Raw genomic sequence first — 12,351 nt, forward strand, 5'->3', positions numbered from 1 at the left:
GCAAGCTGACACTTTGAGGGAATGTTCTTACCAAAACACTCACTTCAGCGGAAATTAGGTCAGCCTTCTGGAACATTTATCATGTATACCTGTCACCAGCAAGACCCAGTCCTTAAAGTGAACTGAGATCACAAGCCATGGTCCCTTCTGCTCTGTGTTGCAAAGGACGCTCTAAACCGATAGTTCTACAAATATCTGAGCTTGGCAGAAACTCCCATAAAGCCAAAGCCAAGGCTCGTATAGTTGCTGTGGGAATTGAATTCCTTAATACTCTGTTTATAGAATTGTGAAACGGCAAATGGATTTGGTCTGTTCTGAAAAACAGTCTGTCCCATGGCTTGTTTGGAATAACATCTAGAGTTGCTATAGAAGGATGTAAGCAGACAACCCGCGTCTGATTAGGAAGCCAGTTTCACCAGTCTCTGTCCCATACCACCCAGCCAGGTTGGTTTTCTGCCTGACTCAAGGTATTATTTGCATTTAAAAGAAAGGCCACCTCCTACTGAAGCGAAGGAGTTGCTAATTTGATATCGAAACTAGAGGAGTTAACAAAATCCAGAGCTAGAGGAGTTAGCAAAATCCAGAGCTAGAGGAGTTAGCAAAATCTGGAGCAATCGAAGTTAAGACAGAGTGTTTGGTAAAACCAAAACAACACAAATGAGTCATAACCCGGTGTCCTTTCAGTAGCCAGGTGGCATCATCCTGGTGGTTCCAGAGCCGTGTCAGCAAGTGTGAGTGTCGTACGCGGGAACCGGAGACCGTGTGTCTGTCCGCTGAGGAGCATTGCAGCTCAATGAGTGTCACTCATTGAGAGTCTTGCGACTGAAAAGCCCACGTTCAGCAAGCAGTCAAATCTCTCTGTCCGCTGGGCTGAGTTACCTTCTCTGTGAAAGGAAATAGTGACTTACCTTCTTCATATGCTCTCGTTGGGTACACGCACCTGTAGACCGCACTAAAAAATCGCTAATGCTTGTGTGAAATTGGTTAAAGAAAAAGATCAATTATTGAGTGTGTGTGTAAGAATCTTCCTGTGGATCTCAAGAAGAATGAAAAGAATGGGAAAAAATCAGTATTTCCTCTCCGTGCCTCTTTGTCGTACAAGGGGTGAGGACCCACCACGTGGTATACGCCGTCCAAATGGTGGAATTAAAAAGGTGAGAAAGATACAGTTCACTCTCACTGAGCTCTCATTAAGTTGTGCGTGTGTGCACGTGTGTGTCTGTGCGTGACACACCCTTAAACAAAAGATAATCATACCCTGTGTGAGACGCCACAGAAGTGATTTTGAAACTCAGGAGAGGAACTCAAGAACTTAAAGAAGTTTTGTCTGTGAAGTAGGTTGTAAAACAAAGTTTGGTTTTTAACCGTATCCCTAAGAAGGATGGGCCCGTTGACATAGGAAAGCCCAGAAGACTTGAGGGGCTGAAGAGGAGAGTGGCTATGGAAGACATCTACCGATGATTTCTTGCTGGAAGAATTAAAAGAAAAAAAAAACCCAACTTTCATTATCACACCCTATTAAGCCAGGACCAGGAAACAATTTCTAATCAGCACTCCGATCTGGGCAGAGATTGTGCAGTCTTTTGTATCGGGCCTCGGATCCGTGTTCTCTATTCACACATGCTCACTTCCAGCTGTTGTCATTGAAATCCCACATAATCTTTCAAGGTCAAAGGGCAGTCACCCATGGCTGCTGCAGTTAAAAGGTTATGCTGATTTCTGTTGTCAAATATTGGCCCTTTTCTCTTCCAATCACTCCCATTCTACTTTTTTTAACAAGAAAAAATCCAGCCTAGAATTGTATTACATGACTTTAAAGTCTTAAAAGTGTTTCTCCATTGTGCTAACATGACATGGCCTGAACAGTGTAATTCATTCTGTTATATTCACAAAGAATTTTCTGATACTTCTAAAATACTTTGTGTTCGTGCTAAGCCAGCAAACTTCAAAGTATAGTGGCCCACGCGTTTTGTGGCATGCTGTAGTATCTGCAGAAATGTATAATATAGAGTCTATAATTTAATAAACGCTGCGAATTATGGCATCGGTAATTAAGTAATTGCCGGATAAGAGAACAAGAATTGTACGAAGCAAGTGACTTTTAAAAGGATGAAAGCTCTTTGTCTTTTGTGGTTCTAAACATTAAGTAATTTCATTGTGTATTTGGAAAGCGACATCTACCTGTTTGTAATTTTCTTTTGCTTCTTGTAGTCTTGGACAGGAATTGCAAGGATTCTTTTAGAATACATTGCTTCAGCTCATCGATGATTTCCTTTCCGTGCTTGGCGAACTAACATCAGCGTCTTAAAATTAGCACATGGCCCCTGGTCATCTTCCTTCCTTGTCATTGCATGCGTCCTCAGGTGGTTTAGCAAGCAGGGCTCTCTGTAATGTTTCACAGCCATATGAATTAAACCTAGAAACGAAGAACAGGACAATGTACATGAAGGTTTTTTTGCTGTTTTACATCCATAATCCAGGGTAGCCTTCGGGTGATCCAGTTTCATGTCTGTTTCAGTTAAGGTAATCAGTTTCTGATGTATTCGGGGAATAAATTTCCTTATTTTTTCTCCAGTATGTGTAAGAGTTCGTAAACAGAAACTGAAGCTATTACAAATAGTTTGATCTGTTTGTAGATTACCAGTTATTACTGTCCAAGTTTAGAGAAAACTTTGATTCAGAACATAAAAACAATAAAGTTGCTTTAAAAACCCGTTCAAAACCAGGTTAATTAAAAAATCCTTTAAAAAAGTGCTTCTAAGTCCATTAACAAACAACAAAATTAATCTTAAAATACTTATAAAATGCTAATTTTATTATGCTAATGATACTGGAATTTACTTCTGCTAACATGAAGCAAATTAAAAAAAAAATTTTTTTTATGGTGCTCCAAAAAACGTTCTGTAAAGCAAATGTTTCTCTGTTCTTGTACACAACTAATTTGTAATTGGGTCTACTTGCGAAGTACCTATTTCTGCTTATGCGAGCCCTTGTAAATGTATGATTCTAAATGTTTAGGGACAGTGGGGAAATTAATTTGTTGACATGACAAAACTATGAAAGAAAGGATATTTAGCCTAAAGGAGAGAAAATTAGGGGCCGAGGGACTATCATCAAATACTTGAAATGTAACAAAATAGAAGAGAGATTAGATTTATTCTGGCCTGTTCCAGAAGATAAAATTGAGGTAAAGAAGAGAAGTTATAGGAAGGCAAGCATATTAAAGGAATTATTATTTTTTAAATCAAACTTCATTACTTTATTAAAATCCTTTGTTACAACACAATGATGATTACTGTTACTAGAAGATCTTTAAGATCTCTTCACTTCCATTTCATTCCATGTTGTGCAGTCAATGTTTCTAAACATGCAAATAAGTAAAAATCGTTTTTCATTTTTTATTTAGATGTTTTGCTATCTGTTAGACATCATCCTTTAATTAAGTGCTTAATCCTTGTAAACTCAAACTCATAAACCCTCTTTATGTGAAGTCACTGAGCAATTAAATTTAATGAAATACTACTCTTCCCTTATTAAGTGCAGGAATTGGTGAAAAGATGTGATAAGGCCTTTGGGTTAGACTGAATAAATCAAGTCTTTGGTATTATATATGATGAATAAAAATGCAATAATGTTTATTATATAAAGAGAACTAAATGAACCTGTATTCTAATCCTAAATTCTGCCACTAGCTGTGTGACATTCAGCAAGTCACTTAACCTCTCTGAGCGTAAGCTTCCTTTTCTATAAAATCAGACTATGGCCAACTACACAGAGTTGCAGCAGGAATTAGAGTTAATATGTCTAAAGTGCACAGCACAGTGCCAAACACATAAATGCCAGAAAAAGGAAAGCTACACTTTTGATGGAAATGAGAACTATCTAGAGAGCTCCTGGGGATAAATTTTTCAGATAGGTAGCCTGCCTTTACAACACCTGTTACTGGTTTGATCCATTTTCCTAATGTAGAAGTGTTAGAATGATTGCAAGTAAAGATGTGGAGTGTCCTTGGGCCTTGCATGAAAGTGTGAATTTACTCGAAGAGTTCACATTTTACTTTCCCCTCAGCACATTGGTACATAAGCCAAATGGGGACGATAGGAAAGGGTGTAAAACAATCTGTCTGAAGAATGATATTTGCCAAAAACAAATGGTATCCTTGTCAAGTTATTTGGGAAATCATGAGTTAAATAATATTAAGAAACTTTGGGGTGCTTGGATGACTCAGTCAGTTAAGCGTCTGCCTTCAGCTCAGGTCAGGGGATCAAGCCTGTGGCTGGGCTCCCCGCTCAGCAGAGAATCTGCTTCTCCCTTTACCCCTCCTCCCTGCTTGTGTGCTCTCTCTCTCAAATAAATAAATAAATAAATAAATAAAATCTTTTAAAAAATTAAAAAATAATATTAAGAAACTGTATTTATTGCAGGAACTCTCAGAGGCTTTAACGTGTAAATATTTTTTGTCGTTCTCCAAGGGTGGGTGTGATGGTGTTTTCTGAATTTATTTTACTATAGAAATCTTTATTTTACATATATTTGTGTCTTTGTTTTTATTTGCTTGTTGTGGGGCATTTAGGGGGACTATTGTACATAACACATTTGGAGAAGCACTGATATGAATTCTAATGTGGAGGCTAGAGCGTATCAAAATTTGGAGACTAGCAAGTGGGACATCCTGGCTGCCACATATAGAGTATATATTTAGGTAGTATTGGAAATACACCTTAAACGCTGGCAAGGTGTACTAGAGGACAGATTTTGAAGGGCTTTAAATAGCTGGCAAAGAAATCTAAACTTAATTCTCAAAGAAATCATGAAATACTCTGGCTTTTTTTTTATCAGACAAAAGACACCAACCATCCATCCATTCTCTCCCTACTGTGTTAGTAGATTAACGTGGAGAGAAAATGCCTAGCAGGCATCACAAATTTATGTGCCTACAGGGGCCTTACAGATCATTACATAAATGAAATGTAATAAAGAGTATTGGGGAGTGTGGCACATTTTTAAGCTCATGTCCAGTTTAAAAACATCCATATTTTTTAAAAAAATCAGTACTGCGCCAGCCAAGCAAAATATGTTGGCAGACTGGAATTGGTCTGTGGGCTGCTAATTCGTGACATATTAGATTCTAAAGGGCAAGGTTGGCACTTACGTTGGTTAAGGTAAGTAGTAGGCTGCTATAACAAAGAGACAGAAAAAAAATACAGTGGTTTAAAGTACAGTAAAATCTCTTTTTCTTTTTGGTAACTTTTCCAGATGAGCAGGCTAAGTTGGCAGGGTGCTGCTTCTTCACATTGTCATTCAGGGTCCCACGCTTTCTCTGTCCTACTGTTCTGCTGTCCCATGGGCACTGTCTTCGTCTTCATGGTCGAAACTGTTCTAGTCCATAAAAAGAGGAAGAAGGTGCCTAGGGCAGGAATTTCTTTTCAAGCAGGTCGGGTAGAAGTCGATCGTATCACTTCCCTTCACTCCTGAAAGAGGCTGGGACTTTTGGTCTTTGCTGTCAATCATGGATACATAATGGACAACCAGCAGACTGGGCACAGGACATTGCCATAGTCTCCGCTATTGTCTTTCCTAGAAAGATCTTATAAAAAGACCCAATTTCAGATTCATTACTGAAAATTTTGGTGTAAACGTCTTTCTAAACTGGGAATGTCTTGCCCTCCCTCTCCAACAGTAAAGACCTTGTGGTATTTTTTTGCCGAATCCCCAGGGCCTAGGACTGTGCTTGTCATATAATAGGCATCCAATAAATATTTGATGAACGAAAGCAGTAAACCAAATATTGACTTTATGGATATGGCAGAATAAACAAGCTAAAAACACAGATTAAGTACCTGTATTGAATAATAAATACCTGAGCAGGGCAGGGAAATTGGGGACAACAAAAAAAGGAATCAACAGTCCTTAAGTCCCACGACACATACTTCTAAAATCTCTTCTTGACTCATCCTCCTTTTCAGCTAAGACTTCGTTATTCCCATACTAGAGACCATTCCTTGATGTGTTGTGATAAACCAGGATGACAATTATAACCTTAGTACAAGTGCATTTATAACAACTCTTTTCATCTGAGAATCTCAAAACACCTCTTTCATATTATTAGTTGACAAATATCATTTCTTTGTTTTACAAATTCTCGGACACAACTTTCTAGATATAGAAGTATTATAGCCATATCGCCAGTCCAGCAATGTATGTCAGTCTTTTAATGCTTACTGTAAACAGACTACTGAATGAAATTCCACCGTTGTAAAGATTAATCACACAAACACAACATCTATGTTACTTTTATTGCTACTGCATTCTTTTTAGTATTTGTCCGAATTTTTGGCATTTGTTGTAATATTAGGAATTATTCTAAAAACAAATAATATCCCATTATCAATGAATGACAGAATAAATAGTCAATGTATAGTAATTTCCGTTGTGCTTTAGAAGGCTACTAAAGTCAGGGATCTCAAGTCACTCATCTGGATCACGAAATAAATATTTATTGCACACCTAGACCAAGTGATTGTGCTGGGCTCTGTGGACAGGGCAGGGTCATGAGAGACAGCCAGCCCTTGCCGGCTTTGATGTAGGAGGGCAGAGCTAACACAGATAAACAAGGAACTCCCACAGAAGGTAGACAGAGGTAGACAAGCAGAGCAGAAGTTCTCCTCACAGTATTGACGGAGCACACCTAAAACGTATGGACTGCGGGGAAAGGGAAAAGAGAAGGAGCCACGTTCCCTTTCCTCAGGTGGCGCATAAGCCAATGGAACGTTTGCACAAGGAGAAATTAGAATTCCAAGGAGCAGTGTGGTTAAGGTAGGCTTTTCTTTAGAAGGATGAGCATGTGAATTCTGTGAGAGCAGCATCCTCAGGACTTAACGCAGAGCCCGCACATCACAGACACTGTCCCGTACTTGTGGGAGATAAGTGCATGAGCACAAGGGGCCCATTTTCCTTTCGAGTAGCTCAGACACATAAGCACAGAAAGGACTGGTCATTGGCTTGTCTCTTCCTGGCGATGGAACCTTATTTACCAAGGGGAAAATAGAATAGAGATGCTTGCTCTTTCTTTCTTTCTTTCTTTCTTTCTTTCTTTCTTTCTTTCTTTCTTTTTCTTTCTTTCTTTCTTTCTTTTCTTTCTTTCTTTCTTTCTTTCTTTCTTTCTTTCTTTCTTTTCTTTCTTTTCTTTCTTTTCTTTTTCTTTTCTTTCTTTCTTTCTTTCTTTTCTTTCTTTTCTTTCTTTTCTTTCTTTCTTTCTTTTTTAAATGACCTGTGTGTTGCAGTTTGGCTGGATCCTCATAAGCCAGATGAGATTTGATCATTTAGAGCTGAGAGCTCTTTGCTCTCCCAACAAGGACAAACAAATATACCATCGAGTGTGTCAGTGCGCCTCCTCGAATAGGCTCTCTGCTTCATGGACACTCAAACTGCCCCTCAAGGCCAACCCTCGGATGATTTGTCCCAAGCTGTTACTTCCCCTCGACCTCTGAACAGTTCTGCAAGGTTACCTGTCTCTCTGCAAATCGAACTTTTTTCCTTCCCTGCTGGTTGAGAGGTAGATAGATGTTCAATCCCTTTGTGAGATGAGATTTGGTTCCCATATAATGGCATTTTCCGTAATAACTGCCAATATCATCGAGGTAAAGAGAACTGCTTTTCCTAACCACCCATAAAAGAATTTGGCTTTTTACGTTTCTGCCTCTCTTAGAAGGCCTCATCTCCCCACTGTGAGTACGATGGACTCCAGGGTATTGAAATCTGTACTCTAATTGGGAATTCGTTGAACATGATTTCAATGAATGAACTTTTTTAGCCGCTTTATATCAAATGAGAAAGGATCTGTTCCTTCTTTCAAGCTATGATACAGTTCTCTTGAACGGTAGCTCAGAACTGGAGAGACATCACTGTGAAATCTGGGTGTTCAGCTAAGGCATACTTAACAAAACTATGTTTTGCACTCATTTCTGAGAGGCTGTATTCAAAATGTAAATTTTGGGGCCTTTCAAGGATGTTTAATCAGCTTTCCAACCGAGGATCTTTTAATGTGAGCACTGAAGTTCAGAATTACTGAAATTGACCTTTTTTTGGTTTTCTTTTCCATTTTTCTCTCATCTTGCAATAAAGTAGAACCCCCAGATTAGTGTTATTTCCCTGAAAGTCATTTTTATGATTTGGTTTGTGTTAGCAAGAATGAAATATTAATCTGTTCAAGTTTGCTTAGTAATTACATTAGACGTGTCACTTTTTCCATCATTTCTTAAGTTTCATTTCTCATTGCTTTCGTCCTCTAGAGTTCACCAGTGGGTTTCCAAATAATTGGTGAAGGAACAAAACCAGTTTCATACTCCCTTAAAGTTACATGAAGTGTTTACATGTACCTTTCCCCGGGGACACATTACAGATGAGATGGTCACATCAGGACTTACAAAATCATTCTACTTTTTATTGTAATTTTTCTGATTATGGTACAGTTACATATAGTCCGCCTTCTAAATTACATGCCTTCTGCTAAAATCAGCCTGAGGGAACAGGTTGCCCAGAGGACAAGAAGGATCCAATCATGATTTTTACAGCGACTTTCTTGGGATCACACAAGATCCTAATTTAAGCTTGGGACTAGACTCTTTTTTTTTGGGGGGGGGGCCTTATGTCCATTAAATCATGCTGCCCTTTAATTCTGTTTTAACTCAGTCCACCAACATAGGAACCACAATCACAATAGGACAACCCCTCAGGCATTTCTCATCAGAGAACCTGCTGTCACCTTCTTGATTGGGACCTCCATTCTAAATGGATTGTCTTTTCAATCCTTGTCCTGTTTAGTCTGGAGGGACCATTTGGATTGTTCACTTTAATAGTTTTCAGATGTACATTGGCTCCATTTGAGTTCAAACTATATTGCTAGAGATGAGAGAGAGGGAGAAAGAGACAAAAATAAAGTTCTGTCAACATTTCTATAAAAAGGAAAATAAACATCCTTGAGCCCAAATTGGGTTGTGTTCCCTTAGAGACACCCCTGGAGTGCTTACTGGGTAACAGGCACTGTGTTAGGACCTGGAGGCACAGAAGATGTTCTTCCTCAAAGGGCTCACAGCCTAATATGAGAAAAAGACAAAATTACGGTTCAGTGTGCTGGGTCCTAGATTAGAGGTATACTCCATACGCCTGGTCAGTACTGAAAAAAGACAAAAGAGTCTTTGCCAACGGTGCAGGTAACCAAAGAAGGCTTTTGATAGAATGACATCAAAACTGAGTCCTAAAGGACGAGTAGGAAGTTGGCCAAGCAAAGAGCTGGAAGGACAGAGAGATTCCAGGAAGAGGAAACAGTGTGGAGAGAAGTGAACCAGGACCATGGTGAAGCAGGTATGCCCTTAGGCCCATGGGCTAAGACCAGAGAGGGAAAGAAGAGATTTAAAAGAAAAAAAAAAAAAATGAGCGGGAATGCCTGGATGCCTCAGTCAGCTGGGCATCTGCCTTCAGCTCAGGTCATAATCTCAGGGTGCTGGGATTGAGTCCTGCTTTGGGCTCCTTGCTCAGCAGGGAGCCTGCTTCTCCCTCTGCCTGCTTCTCCTTCGGTCTGCCACTTCCCCTGCTTGTGCTCTCTCTCTTTCTCTGACAAATAAATCTTAAAAAAAAAAAAATGAGCATAGGGTGGAAAATAGAGGCTATGTCAAGGTAGTATGCCATGTGATGGAATTTGTACTGTTCCCCAAACTCTCTGTGGGGCTCTTGCAAGATTTCTGACAGGGCAGTGAGCTCTGAACACATTGGATTTCTCTCGGATTCTCCAGCGTCTCATTCTTTACTACCACAGGGCCTTTGCACACACTAATCCCACTGCATGAAGAGCTCTTTCCTTTTCTTCTCCTGGCTCTCTCCTTAGTATCTTTCAAATGTCAGCTCTTAAGAGAAACCTTCACTAACCACTCTTTCTAAAGTGTTTCCTAATTATTTTCTTCATTTATTTTACACCATTTATAATTTTTAAATAATTCATTTGTTTTATGTGTTCAGCTATCTCTAATCCTAGACTGTAAATTCCCTGAAAGTGGGAACTGTATCTTGAACCCCTAGCGTAATGCCTGGCTCATGGTAGATGCTCAATAAATATTTGTTGAATAAATGGCTAAGCCTTCAGATCTGTCTGTTAGTGAGACAGCTCCGGCTGTAGAGTAGGCAGTGGACTAAGGAGAAGCCAGGACTGAAAATAGAAAACATAGTTAGGAGGCTGCCCCATCAGAATGGTGAGAATTGGGAAGAGCCTGAGCCACAGACCTAGGGAGGGGGTCAAGGAAGGGGGAATGGAGATGTACTTGGGGTCAAGAAATAGTAAAAAATGGAATCAATGAGGATTGTTGGATGTGGGATTTTGTAAGAAGCAGGAGTTAGAGATGGCACCAAAACATAAAAAACAAGATGGTGGTGGATGGTCCACTGAAGTAGGGAATTCCATAGCATCAGAACAGGTTTTGGGAGGAGAAGAAAATGAGCTTGGGATTAGACATGTTGAGTCTGAGGATACCCATGGCTATCTGGGTAGAAATACTGAAAATATTGAGAGAGCTCTTGGCAAAAGACAAAGATTTGAGAGTCTTTGGCCTGTAGAGTCGCCCATCCACTCATTCAACAAATACTGTCTTACTGCTTTGTCGCAGGCGTTAAACACAGTGGTGAATGAAACAAACGTTATTCTAGTTTTCACAAATATCAGAGTCAAGACTGGTAACGGATACCGTGAAAGCAGAGGAAGTAAGTAGGAAATTTGTGCAATTGAGCACAAACCTGGAGAAACCACATCTAAGAGGTGGACAGAAGAGGCGGGGCAATCCAGAGGTGATACTGGAATGAACGCACACAGGTGTTTCCCCCTCCCGAGTCCTTGCACCACATTAAACTTAGTTTTCAAAATACAGTGCTTGCTTTTTTGGTGGCGCGATTGAAGTACATGTGTTCACATTCACTCTGTACAGAAATTCCCGTGAAGCTGTCCTTAAAGTAAGGGATTTCAAAGGTTGGAACTGAAGCAAGTGTCAGCCCGCAAGCAAGAGCCGCAGACAGCAATGAACAGGAGCTGGAATCAACCCCGAGTTTCCCATCAACTAGGCATTTCCTTGCTCTCGCTAGATGTGTTTTAAGTCGAACTTCATGAATGTTGTGGTTGGATTTCCTTTGTTATAGTCTGTGGGATTAATGCGGTGTCAACGTCACAATAGAAAGAGATGTTACAGTCAGTTTTGCCAAGACCACTTTAGAGAATTTTTATTTATTTTCTTATTTTTATTTCTTAGGTCTCTTTATTCAAGAGACAACGCCTCCGGCGCTTACCAAATTAAAGTCAACCAAAGACCTGGGTCGGGGTTGTTTCAAGAGGTGAAATTTCTTAAGCACGTCTTCAAATGAAAGTTTGCCATTTTACTTTAAAGAACAATTTATAGGGATGCCTGGGTGGCTCAGTCGGTTAAGCATCTGCCTTCAGCTCAGGTCTCAATCCCCAGGGTCCTGGGATCGAGTCCTGCATCCAGCTCCTTGCTCAGTGGGGAGCTTGTTTCTCCTTCTGCCTGCTGCTCTGCCTGGTTTTGCTCTCTCTGACACATAAATAAAATCTTTTTTAAAAAGCAATTTATAGTTACTGCATGTTCTAAAAATTAGAGCGGTTTTATCTAAAGTATCATAGATTATATTTGATATAAAAATTAACTGAAAAATATTTTAAATTCAGCAAAAAAAAAATCTTTCTTAATTCTAATGCAACCAGAAAAAGAATAATTTGTAGGTACCTTTATAATTCTCCAAAACATAGTGATTTTGTTGCGTGTGTTTATTTGTGTGACATTTAATGAATCTATTGGTGTGTAAACTAAACCACAGGTAAATTTGCCTCCCCTTAGTGGTAGGCAAGATCTGTTTTTTTGTCAGTAACATAAATCCTATTTGCGGACTATTTGTTATATATTCAGATTGACCTGTTTTCTTTTGTTGCATTTCTTAAAAGTATGTTTCTTTTTTCAAAGAAGAGTCATTTTAAAAATCCCTTCGGCCAGCTTCTCCTTTGGCCCTACTTCTAAAGGAGGTGATTATGCTAACCCTAGACGCGTCTCAACTAGATTTTTTCTATCTGCGACTCAGAATCAGAAAACTTGGGAAGCAGAGAAGGAAACAACATATCCTAAATTACATATTCCTTGCTATTTATAAGTTTTATGTTACTTAATGTACCATAAAAATAAATAAGCAATTGATAAGAGATGTAATATCAGATATCTTAAAGGAATTAATTATATCCAGCAAAAATAAAGCACATGCAGAATTCAAAGATTGTCCTGTCGAATCATTGGTTTATTTTTTCTCAGA

The 12,351-nt window shown here is 39.3% G+C and overlaps 1 protein-coding gene across 6 annotated transcripts in view; it reads left to right on the forward strand.

Moving 5' to 3' along the window:
- The window catches only part of NFIA (nuclear factor I A), a 586,444-nt gene that overhangs the window by 439,110 nt on the left and 134,983 nt on the right, over positions 1 to 12,351 (forward strand). The gene's annotated exons all lie outside the window — the stretch shown is intronic.

Source organism: Ailuropoda melanoleuca, chromosome 2, assembly GCF_002007445.2.
Source record: "Ailuropoda melanoleuca isolate Jingjing chromosome 2, ASM200744v2, whole genome shotgun sequence".
In the NCBI taxonomy this organism is placed as follows: Eukaryota; Metazoa; Chordata; class Mammalia; order Carnivora; family Ursidae; genus Ailuropoda; species Ailuropoda melanoleuca.